The sequence below is a fragment of the Falco rusticolus genome, chromosome 8, assembly GCF_015220075.1.
Source record: "Falco rusticolus isolate bFalRus1 chromosome 8, bFalRus1.pri, whole genome shotgun sequence".
Classification (NCBI taxonomy): Eukaryota; Metazoa; Chordata; class Aves; order Falconiformes; family Falconidae; genus Falco; species Falco rusticolus.
Window position 1 is genome coordinate 3,404,715 of NC_051194.1, and position 18,710 is coordinate 3,423,424.

Here is an 18,710-nt window from a genome sequence, read left to right on the forward strand (position 1 = left end):
TATTCCCACCGCCGGCGGAGGAGGTGCGGTGCCTCCCGCTCTCCCGCGGTGGGAGGCAGCTCGCTGCCCGCCTCGCCACGTACTGACGCAGCGGCTGGGGGCACGGAGCTGATATTTAGCGGCAGAGGCCGCGGGGCTCCCCGGGGGACGGGTCTTTCGCCGAGGGCCGAGCCCGGCTCCCCCCGGCAGCGGCGCCGTCCCCGAGCCGGGCCGCTCTGCCCCTCGGCTCGTCTGCCCCGGCGGAGCGCGGGCGGGGCCGCGCAGGCGCTGAGGGAGCTGTGGGCCGCGCCCCCCCCCCGGGCCGCCGCGCCCCCCCCCCGGGCCGCCGCGCCCCCCCCCGGGCCGCCGCGCCCCCCCCCGGGCCGCCGCGCCCCCCCCCGGGCCGCCGCGCCCCCCCCCGGGCCGCCGCGCTCCCCCCGGGCCGGGGGGTGCGGGGCCGTGCGCCGCTTCGTGCCCCCGCCCCGGGCCTGCCAGCGGGCCGGGGCCGGAGGCGGCTGCGGGCGGAGCGCGGCCCGGGGAGGCCCCTGGGCGATAAGCCATTGCCCGCCCGGCGCTGCTGGCGGGGGCGCAGCGCGGCCGCCTCCGCTGCCCCCGGAGACCCCCCGGGAAGGGCCGCGGGTGGGGGTGACCCCCCGCCTGCAGCAGGGGGGGCCGTGCCCCCAGCGCGCCGCTCGGTGTCCCGGGAAGGGAGCAGCCGGTGGGGCCCGTGGGTGACAGCAGGTGCTGCCCGATCCCTCCGCATGCCACAAAGCCAGGGAGTCCCGTGAAATTCCAGAACAAAAATGCCCAGGCATACCGACTCACACGAGCACCGTCACGAGAACCTTTGCAGTGCAGTTAATTTCTTAAGTAGTGCGCCGGGATGCTTGGTTTTGTAATTAATTAGGAGACGTAATACAGTAAGCTTGGTAGGACAGTGGGATTAATTAAGGAGGTACTGATGGGTACGCAGATTTTGGTTTTATAGCTCCTCACGGGGCTTTAGTTCATTGATACTAAACAGCTCATAATTGCTTCTTTTCCATGGGATTCCGTATAAAGCTCTAAAATCACTTTGGAGACTTTGTAAAATCACTTACCCCAGTGCTTTTGTGCCACATAGGCACGTCAGTCACCTGCTTTTGCAGAGGGACATCGGGAGGTGTCCAGCTCCGCAGCTCGGCGTAGGTCGGGAGGAGGCCGGTGCCGGTGGCTCTGCAGCCCAAGCTCCAAGCGTGAGAACTCCTTCGCCTTCAGGTGTGTCGCACTAACGTTACTCACAAGCATCAAACACTGCGCTGCTGCTGCTGCTCCTCTCCATTCCCTGGAGATGTCTCTGCCAAATGCAGTCCCAAGCCAAAACTACAGGACTTGGATCTTCAGAAATGTGGTTAACTTCGCTTGTGTGAGTCGTCCCGTTGGGATTCTTCACCGTAACACAGCTAAACGTGTGTAATTACAGAATCGAGGCCTTAGGCTGTGAGAAGTGAAGAAATCACAGCTTGAGGTGGTATATCTGTAGCTTCTTTGTGGGAGGTTTTGTATTAATAGTCAATTAATTCAATGTGTCAAACAAATAAAGCTTTAAATATTTAGAGATTAGCAGGTCCCTAATAAAAAATTTACAGGAAAAAAGGAAGATTCCCTGATAGCTACAGTGGCATTCGGTTATAAAATAAAATAACTCAAAATAAAATAGGTAGGATAATGTAGACAGTTAAATACTTTGTGTTTAGCATGTCAAGACTGTGTGAGAACAGCTGTTGATGTGTATAAAAATTCATCAGGAGAGGAAGAGCCTTCTCATCTGGCCAGACTTCCCCACCTAGTGTTTTTATTTGAGCATTTTACTGTTTGTGGAAGCTGTCCCAGTCAAATACTATGCCTTATTTGTTTAGAGTTGTTTTTTGGAAGAGGAAAGATGTAATCAACAGACAATCTGCTGTAATGTGTGAGTTGGCAAGGCGGCGTTCTCCACCTCTCCTTTTGATGGAGCTTCACAGTGCAGGAAAGAGTGAGAGGCTGGTTGGACTGCAAGTGGGAAATGTGTGACCAGAGACTCCGCGGGAGTGGGCAGGCGTTTGCCTGTGAGCAGCTCTAGCTCCAGCAATGTTTAATTTGTTACTTAAGTCACTGGATAAAACAATTATCTGGACTTCTCTCCCTGATTTCATTAATCTTTCTAATGGAAGAGCTGCAACAGACTACAGAGATTACATGTGTGTCCCCTGTAGCGTTGGAGTATTCTGGAAGGGAAGAGCTGCGGGTTCAAAATTCCTCAGGCAAGGAATAAACTCAGGCCTCTGACTGCTGTGTAAATGTAGAAAAATCAGATGGTGCCTCCTCCTGCTGTGTTTTGAGCACACTGGCTTTGGTCCGTGCAGACCAGCGCGTGCAGGATTTAAGGTGCTCTCCTGTATGGTGTATATCCCCCTGCCTGTGCTGGCAATGGCTTATGGATCCCTCCCAGGGCACCTGGCCTCTTTAGAAGGTGTAAATTCAGCTGTTGCACCGGTCATTGTTGTAAAGCCTTGCTTGGATCCAGCCTTGGGCTGTACGAACACCGTGTAGCCAGAGTGGTGAGTGATTTAGGAGGCATTCTTTTTATTTCATGAAAGCTTTAGGGATAAAACCAGTCCAAAACTAGGAGACCAAAGAAGAATTGTGTGTTATTGTACATGTGTGGACAGTTTTGCTGAACATAAGTTTTCTTCACGGTTAATCTCTAGAAGTCTCTTCATATTAGAAGAATCGTGTAAGAGGCAAAGGGAAAAGGAGCTAAATCTAAAAAAAAATTAAATATGTAGAATCGAAGAATAGAACCCATTAAACCCCTACACTGCTTTGCTTTTGCTGTGCATTCAAGGACAGATGTCATTTTAGAAAATAATATACCTTGGATTATGTGTGTGTATGTACATAGGAGAGGAGAGGGCTTTTTGAGTTGATTATTACAGAAACTTTAAATAATTAGGTAGTAGCATTGAAAATAAACGGGGTTTAGGGTTTGGGATTTCTTTTTTTTTTTTTTTTTTTTTTTCCCGCTTAGCATTGTTATTGCACTTTGAGATCATCTCATATCCCAGCTACCATGAGCAGATAATGAAAAATATGCAGAACTTTTTAGACTCTTTGATAATGACTGTAATTAGCATCACAAGCTATGGAAATTGCAATATTCCCTAAAGGTTTCTTGTCATTCTCCCATATTTCTGCACTGCAAATAAAGATTTTTAAGACAGGGTATCTTCTGTGTTTGGTACTGTCCCACTAATGATAACGTTCCAGCCTCGGTGACTGTGAATCCATTCTTAATGCTTGTGTCAGAGTCGTATTTCTGAGCTCGTCTGTGTGAAAGCTGTATCATGCCAGAAAGTAAACATGCTACCCCTAAACAGTGTATGTTGTTCGGCATCCAAAATGAAGCCTTTTTCGTTATGATGTGGTCAAAGTACGTAGCATGAGTTTTTCAGAGCTAGTGAAAATGTTAGTAAATGAAAGTTTGTTTTAAAATCCCAGTATGTGAATGTTTTAATCAGGAATTCAGTGATGTCATAAAATACAGTCTTTTTGCTTTTAAACATGTGCCAGGGCCGGGTCAAACTACAGTCTTAAGGGCATTATTCTGGTATGATGGCGCTGGCTGATTTCGCAGAGACCTCGGCACAGAGGCCGTTGGCACTGAACGTGGGTAGGCTTTGCCTACCCAAGCCCCCACCTGTAGCAGAGGGTAATCGGTCCTGAACCTGGATAACTGAAAAGATCTTGTGTTTCTTTCCTTCGTTTTCGGTTTGGTCATTAACTGCCGTGTCTGATTCATTTCTAAGCTGAATAATTTTGACAGCTGCCAATTTGGTACACATACCATAGGCTGAGCTGGGGAGCTGCAAAGCTGGAAAGGGCACTGCAGCCCAAGCAGAGGCTCTACCTGGCACCGCAGCACCCCCGCACCCCTGCAGCTGGGGCGCAAAGGGGAACCTAAATGTGTATTCATTGGAGGGCTGCTGGTCAAAGTAAGGTTGTCCCAAGCATCTAGACCCACGTCGGTTTTTATCCTAGCTAAACCTTTGCTTACAGAGCAGTGAACATGTCCGTGTTCTTTTCAAAGCTGAGACTAACTTTAAACTGCTCCATCTCAGCATCATATTATTAATAACATTGTTTGTTACCGTTACCTTTTACTTATTTTTTATATTTCTGTTCATTCTGAAGTTTATTTGGTGAGAAGAGCAGGTGAGTTCAGGGGTTTGTCCAGGATTCTGCCACACGTGAGTACAATGTCCAGTAAATGCAAATATTGTTATTTTAATTACTTCACGTTATTGCTGTCATGATGGGAATTGAAGGATTTAGTCCTGAACTGTGGTACTTCACACAGGCTGAGAGGCAAATTGTCTTCAGTGACTGACCAAAACCGGGAAGAAGCAGAAATGCCATCTCTTCTGAATTAATTATGAACCGCACAGCTCTTGCTATTATCTGTTTACACATTATTGGCCTTGTGATGTGCTGGTGAGAGATTTCCTTTCACTGTCTGGTCCAAACGTACGTTAAGTCCAATTTCATTAAAAAGCCTGCTCGCTTTCCTTGTTGAAAGGGTCATTGTGTTAGTTATTACAGTGTTTTCTTTGTGCTTGCTTTCCCCAAATTCCAGTAACTATTTTGTAGAAAAGTCTGAAAGTGAACTTTTGATGCCTGTGAAAGCTGCTTCATTGACTTTATTGACTCCAGAGCCTGAAGTTCTTTATCCACAGAGATCTTTAAAAGGACACTAAAAAGTTTCAGCCAAAGCTTATAGAATTTGGTACTTATAGTTAAGTATTATAGACCCAATGCTGTTCCCATGGAGACCTAAAGGAATTTTTCCATTGAATTAAGTGGTAGCAAAGCGTACCCTTTATTAAGTGGGAAAAGGAGTAGACTGGAGAACTCAGTTTGTTGTTCCCCATTTTATTTGTGTGCTTGCTCTTCTGCCTAAAGAAAAAAATGGGTGAAATGACAGATATCTGCGTTGCGATTCATTTGCTTCGAGCTTGCTGTGTTTGTAGGTAAGGGCGGGTGTGCGGTTACAGCGTTATAACCCACGAGGCCAAGGCAGAGCTCTCCTCATTTCACTTGCTGCTGGTGTCTTTCCCTGGAAGCCGGGATGAGTGTTTCAGTCTCCCGTGTCTCCTGCTGGGGCAAGCTCCGTGGTGCTGCGCGTGGGTGCTGTTAGCAGGTAGTGTTGGTCTCCCCTCCAGCGGGTTGCCTGCCAGCTGCTCTTGAGGGCACTCTTTAATGTAAATTTGTCAAAACACTAACTTGTTAGCAGTGAAATTCCAATTATTTCCAAATACACAATGGAATCCCAAAGTATACTCACATTTAGAAAGCATCTTCCATTCTGGAAGTTTGGGCTGTGGCTCAGGGGGTTGTTGGAAGCCCCTGGTGAGCCCGGCTTCAGCCACGGCTTCGGGTCGGGCTCTGGGATGGGCAGATGGCCGCATCCTGCAGCTCTGGTGTGTGAAGATCCTTAGAGAGTCACAGAAAAAGAGAAAACCGAGGCCTTAAATTGTACAATATGGTGCTGAATATTTTTTTGTTGTTGTTGAAGCTGTGTCATGAAATCCTTGGCTACTGAAGTCACAGATTATGATTGATTTAAATGGAGTGAGGGTTTTGTCTATAATGAAGTCCTTTCATTTTGGCTCACTGAGATTTCTCTTGTTCTTTCTTAGTGCCTTATGACACATTCACGCCATCCTTGCCTCAAACAAAGAGAAATTATACTATCATGGTCTCCCTTTAAATATTTTCTATTTGAGGGCCTACTGAAAAGACTCCAGAGGCAAATTCTTGGTTTAGAAGTTGCTATTTATGTCTAGACACATCTGAATGTCGTTATGCTTTGAATGTTCTGGACTGCTTGCCATTTTCTTTGTAAAGTTGTATGAGTCTAGAGAGAGTGCGCATTATTTTAAATTAACTTGAAATAAGCTTTAACCAGCTCAGGGTTCTACTTGTTGCAGCTGGCTCCCTTGATAAAAATACATAACAAAATAAGCAACACCCCAAGTAAGATTCTTATTTATTGGTGTTTTAAAGCGGAGTGGAAACGAGTTCTCCATATGACGTTGGATTCTGTTGGCATATTGGTATTTGAATTATTGTAATGTCTCAGACTCCTGGTCGTGGCCAGGAGCCTACACGCTCCGGGCTCTGCACAAGCAGAACCAGCGCGCGCTGTCGTTATTCCAGAGGGCATTCAGCCCAGGGGTAAGGCGGGTGATGACAGGGAACAGAGTCAAGCACAGAAGAAAAGGAAATAACAAGATGATAATTTTGTTATTTTGCCAAGAAAGCTAGCAGTTTCAGTATTGCTAATCAACTGTCAAACATCTTAAAAAATAAATAGATAAGTTTGGCAATTTATACATTTCATTAAACCCCATGATTACAGAGTTATGCACACCTGAAATAAGAAGTTGAATTGTCCTCAGTGTGTGTTTCGGCTCCAAAACCAGGTCACACAACACCATTTTCATTGACCGGGTGATCTCCACCTCTATTTTTCTGAAGTTCTGTTTTGCTAAAAGGATTCTTCAAAGCATTCTGAAGTACTAGCAGTTAAATTGCTGCTTGGCTTTGTTCTTTCCCGCAAACCGCTACTTGCTTTCCAAGCAGGTAAGAGTTACGGAGGGCCAACACGAGGAGCAGCCTAGCTCTCACGCCAGCTCCCTAGCTCTGCTGATGCACATCCACTTAAGAGGGATGGACTCACAGCTCTTGTAATTATGCCTTCCTGGCCGTTTTGTAGGTACTGATGTCACAGGCATTCCTGTATAGGTTAAACTAACAAATACAGATTTTTCTAACATTTTTATTTTAGGAGAAAGAAATCCTCTGGGTCAATCCCAAGACTTCTTGTTTCTGAATTGGGTATAGGCAGGGCAGGACTCATGGCAATATTAGTTGGGGAAATGCGGGGCTCGTACTGGTACAAATCTTCAGGCCTGCTGTGGATCTCAAGGGAGCGCACGGTACGTGCCAGCTGGCTGTGGCATCAAGGCTGGCTATGAATGCTCAGCTCAAACGGAAAGCTTGGGCAGCATCTTCAGGGACATTTGGTCCCTAAACCTGGCAAAATAGTCAAGTGTATGCAGAAGAAGAGAGAGACTCTTTGGTTTTACATCACTTTAAAGAATACATGATGTCATTAAATCTCTGTATATCAGTTCATCCAACTTAATTGTCTTACTGCTGACTACATGCTGTTTTGCATCCATTTTTAAAGGACAGAGAAAAATATTTCAAACGAATGATCAAAAGATTTTACTCTTTTTCCATTCAGACTATGGAGTCTATGAAACATTTATTCAGGAAATGAAATATTAGGGCCTGACAGATAATCTCTACGTCACTGAGCAAGCAGGTTATCTGGAGATTTCTAGTGCAAACAATCCAGTGCTTTGATGAATACATGAGTAATACCATTACAGGAGTCTGAACGCTGGATTAGATTGGTGTTGAAGTTACAGTCGTTTCAGCAATTATAATAAAGTCTGAAAATTAACAGTCTATTACAATGAGAAGCATCTTTCTTCATCAGGGTGCTTCTTATGCGAAGCATAACAGAACATTTTGCTTTACAGTGTAAATAATATTTTTGTTGAGCAGTGGGCTGGGTGTAATGGAAAGAGACTGATGCCCGGTAGCTTAGGTTGCAGGGAGTTTTGCAGGAGGATCAGTGAAATACTACAGTCCTAGATGGTCACAGCTTTTTGTTTGTCGTTGGGTTTGTGCACGACATTTTTCTGGGATTTTGATACTATTTTCACTCAGTGGTGTTGTCAAAACAACGCAGACTCTCCCTGTTAACTGAAGTGGTTTGGAGCTCTGAGACCTTAAATTGTAATTACATTGCTTCAGATGTCAGGTTCTTCAACAGCATATCACTTCTGGCGATAGAAACTTAAGCAGCTTAGGTGATACAAACCTAAGTAGCTTAATAGCTCCACGGTGCCATATAATGTAGGGGATCTCCCTGCACCGGGAATCTGGTTGGGGAGATCCGAGTCACGGTGTCAGCTCCAGCCCACAGGCAGGCGGTGAAGTCAGGGAGCGTGTGATGAGCTCCGGGGAGGTGAGCTGATGATCTGCTGTTTCCAGATGCACGAAGGAGCTGGGAGACAGGAACTCCAGGCAGGGTCACCCTTTGGTTCGCTGTGAAAACGATTCCTCCTCAGCTGCCAGCAAAACCCAGTTTGTAGCTGGCACAGTCTGAGTGCCCTGGTTGTACCAACACGTGGACTTGCCACAGGAGCAGATTATGATGACAGCCTGAAATACAGCACATTTTAGCAATATAGACACTGCTGGATTTTATCTTTCTGTTCCTTGGTGAGCGTGTTTTGTTTTTACAGAGAGAGAATGAAATGATGCTGTGTATCCTTTATGCCAAGAGCAGTCTCCCCTCATTATCATAGGATAGAATTCAGGAATTTATTTGGTCCAGTTTATTTACTGGAAGATTCTACCTCTTGCCAAACAATTCTGGAAACTAGAGTTATAGGACTTAAATATGGTAACATCCTCTTCATAAGAGACATTGATGATTACAAAATCCAGTTGCATCTAACTTATCGCCATCAGCTTGAATTAAAAACAAAGAGATTGTGTTTCAGTTATTTGGTAAAACGGTGTCAGTTTTACCTATTTCTTCAAAAAAGGGGACTCCCAGACTGCCACTCTCATTACTTGGAGATCTCCGCAAACTGAGTCCACAGGCTGTAGCTGAAAGATGGCTGTGTGATGAACCTGCCTGCGGCAGCTGGCACAGAACCAGCCCTCTGGGAGCGCATCTTGATATAGGGCTCAATGACATAATTAATAGTTGAAAATGTACTGGTGTGTGCACCCAAGAAGCTGTCTGCCCAAGGCAGAGGGGCTGTGGTGGTGGGCAGTGGGAGGATGCTGCTGGGAAGGTGGTCGCTCTTCCAGGAGCCTCCCGTGCAGCGGCTGCAGCTGTGGCCGGACAGGGAGCCGCGCCAGCGCCCGTGCTTCCCGCACCTGGCGGGTCCCTGGCATGCCTTCAGCTGGGCTCTGCACTTTCCCAGACCATTCCTGACCTAGACAGGGCTTAAGAGTTAGTTTGGGCCATTTTCAGTACCTGGTTTGGACATGCCTCTCTGCTCCAGAGAGGGGAAGGCTTTAATAATAAGGACGATAGCCACCCCAGTGCTGGAGAAGGGTCCAGCACGTTCAGTTCAGTTGGAGAGACATACCCTATTTTCCTGATAAAAGAAAAAAAAATCTAGTTAGAAGAAGCTATGAAACAACAAGCATTATAATCCTACAAGTAGGTTGAAAGTTTTGTCATAAAATATTTTCTCAGTAAGATATTTGCTGCCTTTCTGCCACAAGAAAAAACCACCTTTCTCTCCCGAAGTGACTGAATGTAGCTCTGCTACTGCTCTGGCTTAGACCCACGTGTCCATCAGAGTCGGGGATGAATGTCAGGTTTGTTTCATAGATGCTGAATTGAGTGCTTAGGGCCCAGCTCCAAGAGCCTGCCTGCCCTTAAATCCTGATGGGATCAATGAGCGCGGAAGGAGCTCATCACCTCGGCGGATCAGGCAGATACCGAAGCCAGCGCTGCCTCGCCAAAGCCCATATCACATGCTTAAAAAGGTCAGTCACATATTTACAAAAGCCCGTCAGAGTTGAATTGTGCCCTAATTGAGATTATACTGGAAGCAAGACATGTGATTGTGCTGATGTTTACATTACTTCCGGAGAAGGTATAATTCAGGCATTTATTTTTGACAGTTTGGCACAGCGCAGAGCTGCCTGATTTGTATTCAGCTGCTGTATATTGAGGCTGGTCGTTGGTCTTGTAAATGGTAGATAGGAGGAATTGCTATAGCAGAGAAATATTTCCTCTGTTTTAGGATAGATTTTAACTGTAGCCCTCCGACTCCTGATAACCGAAGCAAGAGTTATGTGTCTGGCATTCTCTGCCCTGCACCCCTGGTTATTTATTCCGCGATGCGCAGGAAGGAAGGAGACGTGCGCAATCTCCATTCTTGTTACCAGGAATTGTGCACCTAATTCTCTGTGCATTGTACTGAGAATGAACTAGTAAGATGTGTTCTGCATCAGCAAAAAGGCTGCCTTATTCAGCTGGAATGAGAACATGCACGCTATAACTTGGGAGTAAAGAAAATCACTGTAAACGATTTCTTTAAACAGAGTCTGCTGCATTTTTCCTGAATTTTTTGCTGAGAGTGAAGATTCTGCAGGGTTTTTTTCTCCCTTTTCCTACCCAATTGCTAACCTTTCTGTTGCATGCGTTTCTGCTGCTTCTAGCACTTTTCATTCTGATGGCAGTTTTTCATCTCTTCACTAGCTTATGGCTAAAACAGCCCTCGTAACAGGAGTTTCGGTTACTTACTCTCCAGAATAACTATTTCCATTTGTTCCCACTCTGGTCCTGCGGGAGAGGGCTTCCTCGCGTCTCGCCTTGATGGATCTGCCCTCCCAGTTTCTCTACTTCGTGCATATGTCTTCTCTGCAGGTGTCAACACCAGGTGACAGCACCTTTCTGAGATGTATTTTCAAGTCAGTCCTAGCTAATACATTACCTAAATGTATTGGCACTTATTATTAGGACTGAATTTTTTCTGGTTGGCTACTCAATTAATAAAAATGCATCGGCATATGCATGCATAATTATGGTAATGTATATAATTCTGTGACTTCTGCTGTCTGAAAACTTTGCAGAGCTTCAGAGAAGAGCTGGGAAGTACTTACTGTTAATCATAGCGCAGAGACTGGAAACAAGCGCAGGGAACAGAGCGGGTTCTTCTCCCATTGTTACTCAGCAAGTCCCTGAAATAACCAGGAAAACACAGTCAAACTGGGGCCTCCTCACCCGTTCTTTGTGTTAGCCACTACCTAGATCCTAGGTGGTGTTCCTATAGCAAAAGGTAATAGAAAATCACAGCTCAGGTTTTTTTGCTGAAGCAAAGTCATTTGTATGCTGTGTGATTTTATAAAAGCATAGACCTCCTGCTTTTTGCGGTACCTTGAGCTTTGAACATGACTTTTTTTCTTTGAATCTGAAGGATTCTGAATCTGCTAGAAGTTAATTAATGAAAAAAATCACTGAAGTTAGCAGAAGAGCAGCTGCTTATCTACTCCATCCGTGTAACAGCTGAACACCATTCTGTACAGTCTTTTTTCCTACCAATGCCACGTCCCGTCAGAAGTCAAGGAGAGGTGTATAGGGCAAAGGTAAAACCGTCATGGTTTTGTAAAGGCAGATGTTGGGGTACAGCCTGAGCACATCCACGCCAGCTATGCAGCCATGTACCAGGAAGAGGACCAGCATTCTGCACGCGAGGCGAGGTGCTGCAGGGACAGCAGGGAATTTCTGTGCAGCTGGAGACGGAGCTCCCCACGTGGCACCTCCCTGTGCTGTGCACCGACACACCACGGAGACCATCTCCAAGAGGAAGCTGCCTCACTACAACCAGTCTCTAAATTTAAATCAATACGAGTAATACCAATTTTCCCTGGTTTGGTTGGGAACGCAGTTGACTAACCCGTAATAAGCTACTTTATATGGAAATCAGTGTCCACCAGTCCTCGCCCCAGTCAGACTGTATTGGTTTATGGATGTGCGTTAAGTTCTGCAGCAATACAAGTTTCTTCTGTAGCAAAACCCTTGGAGAGTGATCAGCCTCCTATGGCATCAAGGGGTGGAAATATAAAGTGAAGGTTTAGAACATTTCAACTGCATCAAAGTAATGAATTCTGCCTGAATTCATGAAGCTGTTGTATTATTTAATGCCTCGCTGTATCAAGAATCAGAGGTTTGTTTCAAAATTTATGTTGCCTGCTTCAGGCCTGAGCTTAAAGAGTTGCGAGAGGCGCGCCCCAGTGTCATTTACCGCAAGGAGCGGCTGGAAGGAGGCAAGGATGCTGAGCCGGGTGGCAGTCGGGTCTCTGCATGTGACTGACCGCAGTGGAGACCCGCCGGCAGGGAGGAGGAAAGGCAGATGTGTAAGTGCAGTGAAGAGGGGACATACCTGGCGATGGGAGGAGTGGTACAAACACGTTGTGGGCAGGAATCATAACGCAACCTGTGACCAGGGAGCCCAGAAGGCGTGTGACAAAACTAAAGCAGAAGCTAAGCGATGGTGTGGGTTCTGAAGGGCTTGGAATTGCCTGGAGATATTTAATACGCCACTTAAATCTGTGTGTACGCTCAGCCGGTGGGTGAGTAAATGCCTTGTGATCCTTTTAGCCATTCTTCCGAGAGCCCTGTGCATGGTGCGCTGGTTCAAGCATTATTCCTCAAGGGTTAAACTATAAACTGAAGTACTCTCAAGTGTGGAGCTCAAGTGAGGGTGGTTTTGAGTATCCAGCAGCCTTATAGCAGCTGGAATGCAGAGTCTCATTCCCGAGCAGTAACAGCAGAGCCCGTGCAGACCTGCTCACAGCAGCTTCTCGGTTTTATGTAGGTCGTAAGCCCTCCAGTATTGATTGGAGGGGTTTCGGGGGTACTAACCTGCATAAAAGGATAAGTGGTTTTTAAATACTAAATAAAAAAAAAACCAACACATTTTGAGTGTCACTGTGACGAGGATTTTCTGCTTGCTGAGAACAGCGTCTCGGTGCTCATGGACTGTAGAGCTGCTGGAGGAACCATGATGTGATGTGCAGTTCTTGTGTTTCTTCTTGTGCATGAGCATACGCAAATAAAATACTGGCCCCAGTTCACAGCTTCTAAACTCTACCAAAACCCCTTTGCCTGGGGTTTCGCACTGGCCAGACGTTGCTGGTAGTAGGTATGGGGACCAGAGCAGGTACAACAGGTAACGGTGTGAAGCCAGGTGGAGAGCATCCCTTTGGTTTCCAACAGATGAACATCGTGTAAGACCTAGTGGCTGCTAGCAGGTGCAGTGCCTGCCTCCTGGCGTGCTGCTGTGGGCTCGGGGAACGCTGCCCAGGGCATGCCCCGGCCTGAGCCGTCAGTGGCTTTGTCAGACAGTGCAGGCATCTTGGGTGGGAGATCTTCCTGGGATGCAGGAGCCAGGACGCTGACCTCCGCGCATCCATCGGGAGCCAGGGCCATCCCGCAGCCTCACGGCTTGTCCTGTCTAGCACAGACCCCTCACATGAAGAAGGCAGGTGACCGTGGCTCCACGATTTCCAGACACACAGTTCTGTGACTTCTTGCCTCTACCTGCTGAAGGACAAGCTGCTGCCGCCTTCTCCCTGGGGATTAGTCCCAGGCAGGGCTTTTTGTGCCTGTTACGAAGACACTTTATCAGCAGCGTTGTGTCTGCCATGAAACAGCAAAATGACCTTGAGTAAAACCGTGGACGGGAGACAAAGACAGCTCTTCCATCCAGCACGGTCTATGTCTCCTACAGCCACAAATGAAACACCAAGCCAACCTTTTCTTCCTCGTGTAGGGGCCGAGGAAGCAAAGCGCAGCTGTGATTACGCTTTATGTCAAGCCTGTCACACATCAGTAAGTCACCAATACAGAGTTATCTGGAAAAGCTGGCTTGCAGGTTATATTCAGCAACAGGATGGTTTTCCTTTACCCTCCAGGGTTTACAGTGGGATTTACACCCCCAGGCTGGAGAACGGCTGGGCAGGTGACCCTGCTCCCCAACGCCTCCACGCACGCTGACCAGCTCGCTTTATTTTTGGCTGCCTTGTGTTTTTTCTTTTGTCTTTGGTCTGGTGACTCTGCCCTGTGAAGGAAGTATATTTAGGGAGGGACCTATATTGTTGCAGTCTTTTCATTACGTTTCCCTCGTACAGGATATTTAACCGCTGCTGCTGGAATGATTCTACAGTTGTTCTTCATTGCTAATTATTAAACATCCAGTACAAGTAAAGTACTTTCTTCTTTGCAACCCTGGGGGTAAATTTTAGAGTATTAGATTTATTTTATTTTTTAAAAACCAGTCTAAAGCTAAACTTTCTGTATTGCCCTTGGGTTTTCATACTGCAGACTTGATCAGCCAAGCATGCAAAAATCTGGCGAAATAAACCCTAGAGACCAGATCTGAAATGTGGCTTTCACTGTCCAGAATTCTCTTCTACTCAAAGTGGTTGCCCAAAGTCAGCACACAAAGCTTAATAATAATTAATTACTTTAAGCTAGATAATGAAAAAAGTGGTGTGGACAGACTCCATGTAAGCATACCATTTAAAAGCATTAAACTTATTTTCTTGCGGTGCAAACCATCAGTAATCAAATTTCCATTACCCAGTGATGGGTGTGAACAGACAAGAAAAATACTGAGTCAACAGAATACCAATTAGAGATCTGCAAGTATCCTGCTTTAAATACGGCAAAGCAAGGCGATGCTTTCCCAAGAGGTTGGTCTTCTAATGAGTAAGCATGACTCTTAAGTATTTTTTTTTTCCCTCTTGAGAAACACCCTCTACTTCTGGGTGTGCCAGGAGATACGCCAAGGGAAAAGGATCTGTTCACAGCCTGTAGCGAGTAGTTGGCAGGGACAAAAGCAGCGAAACAAACCTTTCTCAAGTGTCCTCTGAAGGGAGGAGAAAAAGTGGTTTACTTTGTAAATTAGTTTTGTCAATCTTATGCTGGAATTGCTCCAGAAAACGTGAAGAAGCTTGAAAACATGATAGGACTGTCTATCAGATGCGATTCTTCCTGCTGGATTTATGGCACGATACTGTTTCTTCCATTTCGTCAGGTCTGGAGACACTGCTCAGCTTTGGGTGGTGTTGGCGGTGGGTAACGGATGCTACGAGACGCTGTGGGGCAGTAACTGTTCCTTGGGAAAGCAGCGGCAGCAGCAGCCATCCCAGGTGCTGGGGAGGGGGCAGGCTTAGGTTTGGTCCCAAAGACGAGGGAATCAGGAGGGAAGAGTACTTCTGACTTCAGAGTCTTCATGCCTTTCACAACCATCTAACTTTCCCAATTTTTGCCTCGAAACTGTATGCCTGAGCTACATAGGATCATGGAGTATCTTGAGTTCAAGGGGACCCGTATATCACCCATGAGTTGTGAGATTTAATTAATATTAATAAAGCCCATTATGTAAAATTAGCCATAGACAGGAGATTCTTTAAAAGGTGAAATTGTAATAGTCATGATCAGTGTCTGTGTTGCTTGGAAACTGAGAGCTGTCCTGCTCTGCTCCTCAATATTTGCCTTTCATTACAGTTATTTCCCCCCTACTTGGGGAAAAGGAGTTTTAAATGAAAGAAATGAATCTGTTGACAGTGATGAGCACAAAGGAAAGTCTTTGAGCTTGATTTTTTTGCAGCTGGGTCCTGGGTCTGGCAGGTGGAGTCCAGCAGAGGTTGGTGGCCATGGTGCCCGGCAAGAGCCAGCAGTGCAGGTGGGTGCGGAGCGCGGTGCTTCTCAGCTTGCTCATTTGGGGAGTAGCTTTCGGGCGATCCTCATTACCCCTTTTTCCAGTCTGTCTTTAGAAATGTTTGGACTGGTTCCCAATCAGACGACCTATCTGCCAACCATCCATTTCCCACCACAGACTGTGTGCGTTAATCCGCGAACACGTGCTTCAGCCGCTCCAACAGCTGCCCGGCGCCGCTAGCTTTTAGCCACAGCCTTCAAATAAAGCAACTACACACTCTCGAAAAACCTGCAGCAAAAGTACACAAGCTTAAAAATAATCACACGAGTGGCGTATTCAGCTAATCAGGAGTTCCGATTGTCTCGGCATTTCTGCGCACAAATCAGTTGTATTTAGGAGGCTAAAGCAGGTAGTCACCACTGGAGCCTGATTACATATTTTAAAAGTGCCTCCTGATTAGATTACATTTGGTGCTGTTTGTGGCTGATTTTGAGTAAATGGGAAAAATCAGAGCTGGGATCCAGACACATAAGCTGATCCAGGTTTTGAGAATGAAAAAATTCAGGACGCAGACCCAGACCTAGATCCAAGTTTTAGACCGAGGCCCCAGGCTTCAGAGTGGACCGATTCAAAATCCTGCAAGGAAAGGGTCTGGGTTGTTCCCCTGTAGGAAACTCATATTTGCTTAGAAATAACTGGCTTAATTCTTAAGGATTCTGGGAGGCTTGTGTCCTCGGTACTGAGTTCACTTTAAACGAAGATAAAGTGCTAAAACACTGAGTGGTTTACTTAAACGCAGAAATATGCATCAGAAGATATTTCATCAGTTCCTATAGTTTGCAATCCAACATCTTTGCAGGTTAGCACATGTATTCTGTTTCAGGCTTTTGATTAATTACACAGTACCAAACCCATACATATTTATAGTGTACAGAATTAGATAAATTCTCCAGATGTGGCTTCCTTTTAGTTAAGTCGAGATGAATGGAGATCAAAGCCTTTGATCTTTAGCCTGACTGAAACCTGCTGCTGACATAAGCCTCTAGAAAATGATGCAGCGAGGGGAACTGGCCACTCTCAGCTTCGATACAGAATCATCTCAACCAAAATCTATGGGCAGAAACTTTGTGGAGGCTATATCTATACACACCATTGAGTCTCTGCTCCTGAAAGTAGGAAGGCAATTTTCAATGAACCTTTTATTCTTAAACAACATATTTAAATAGATTGATTTTATGTTCCAGCTCAGAAATGATTTAAGACATTTCAGTGCATGCGTATCCTCTGCGATATACAGAACTGGCAGAAAATGTCATCATGAGCTAGTTTATAGCCTCAGTTAAGGCTATTTCCATTGCTCCAGATGTGTAAAGCAGACATATAGCTGAGTTCCTGGTATAGTGAAATCCCTGATGCATCCTAGGATCAGCACTGCCAGCTCAGTGATATCTTCTTCGTGACCCTTGGAAAAAATGATGAATAGCCAGGGAGCTGCAAATTCAGACTGAATTCTGGCAACATGAACATTTTAGACAAGTCTTAGCCAGTCAGGCAGATAGCATGGTCTGGAAGCTCTTATCTTGTACCACGGGCTGTTCTAGCAGCCCCAGCTGCAGAGCAAGGCAAAGCGCTGCCTGGCTGCTGCTGCCTGTCTCCGCAGCTTGGTAAGCCCCACAGCATGGCCACAGACCCGCACAGCTGGGGGGTATTGCTGAGGGGGTGCCAAATCCCACAGCCGAAACTATTCCGTGAGCTGTTTTCTATAAATGAAGCTGATACTAAAAAACAAAACAGAACAAAACAAAAAAAACCCCAAACCACCAAAACCCAGACCCAAAACCCAAGCAAAAAACAACCCACAAAAATTTAGGTTCACACTTGTCAGCATCAGAAAAAAGGAAAATTAATCAAGGACGCTGCAGCATGGCTGACCCACAGCAACCTGGAGAAGTTGGAAAGGCTAGGGAGGGAAAAGTTATTAATAATGAAGTGAAGTAACAAGGAGAATGGGTGACTGGCCCAGCAGAGCCAGCAGAGTGAGCCTGCAGCAGTCAGGAGCGTCGGAGGGTTGGTCTGTCACCGACCAGAGCAACCTCAGCGGAGCCTGAGGCTGTCAAGGGATGCCACCAGCTCTTCTGAGAGCCTCCTCTGAGACGTTTAGGCAGGTTTTGGAAATGGAAGATGAGGAAAAGAATTAGAAGGGAGGCTCTTGGACATCTCGTCCTTGCAGGAGCTGGAAATACAAAGGCAGAAGGTGGCAGAAGCAGAAGCTTGGTGGCACTGCCGGTGAGACAGTAGCTTTCATTGTCCTTGGAAAGGGGGATTGGCCTCCAAAATGCCAGATTTCAGTAAACTCAGAGAACTGACAGGTTTTCATTGGAGAGAAAAGGCAGAAATGCACTGTCCCAGTGCAGGGAGAGCATAGGAAATGTATTTGATTCACTAAATCATAAATTCTTTATCAACATCAGAAGAACAAACTATAATTTGTAAGATTATTGAAGATGATCATAAAGGAATAGCTCAAATACGTAAGGGAAAAGTCAAAATGGAGAAGGTAGAAAACCAGATGCAGCTAGCAAGAGGCATCAGGGATAACAAGAAATAATTCTTAAGCCCATTAATAGTGGGAGGAGGGGCAAATGAAAGATTTGTCCATTACTTTGTAGAAAGGAAAAGCTTCTGATCAATGAAAATAAGAAGAATGAATGCCCTTTTTCACCTGTCTTCAGTAAAAAGTAAATGGTGAGTAAGTGTTTACCACAATTAATACTAACAAAAAGAAATATTCCAGCATACATTAGGGGAAAGCCTGGTTAAAAATACTTAGATAAATTAGAGGATTTAAAATTGTCTGAGGCTGGCTTAATCCTGCAGTACTTGAAGAACTGGCTTTAGTAATCTTGGAACTGTTAATGGTATCTCTGAATTTGTGGATGGGCTGGGGTGATACCGGAAGACTGATGTATTGCTTATCTTTAAAAGGTGGACGAGGTGAGTGGAAAAAGAGCAGGAGAACTGTACGACAGTCAGCTTACCCTCAAAATCCAGAAAAATGCTGGAAGAAATAATCACGTACCTGGAAAATAAGATGAGCAACAGCTAACACAGATTTGTCAAGAACAAATCATGCCAAAGTACTCTAATTTAATTTGAAAGAGTAACAGGCCATGTGAATAGGAGAAAAACCGTAGATGTCAAATATATTGACTTCAGTAAGGCTTTTGACACTGATGATATTTTGTTTTTTGTCCCTTGTAGCATTTCCCTTTCTTCTATAATTTCTTTTCAAAATAATCTAAGGGAAATGAGTATCTAATATTAACCAATTTGAAAGATCCTATTAAGCTTAATGATCCAATGCAATGTATAAAC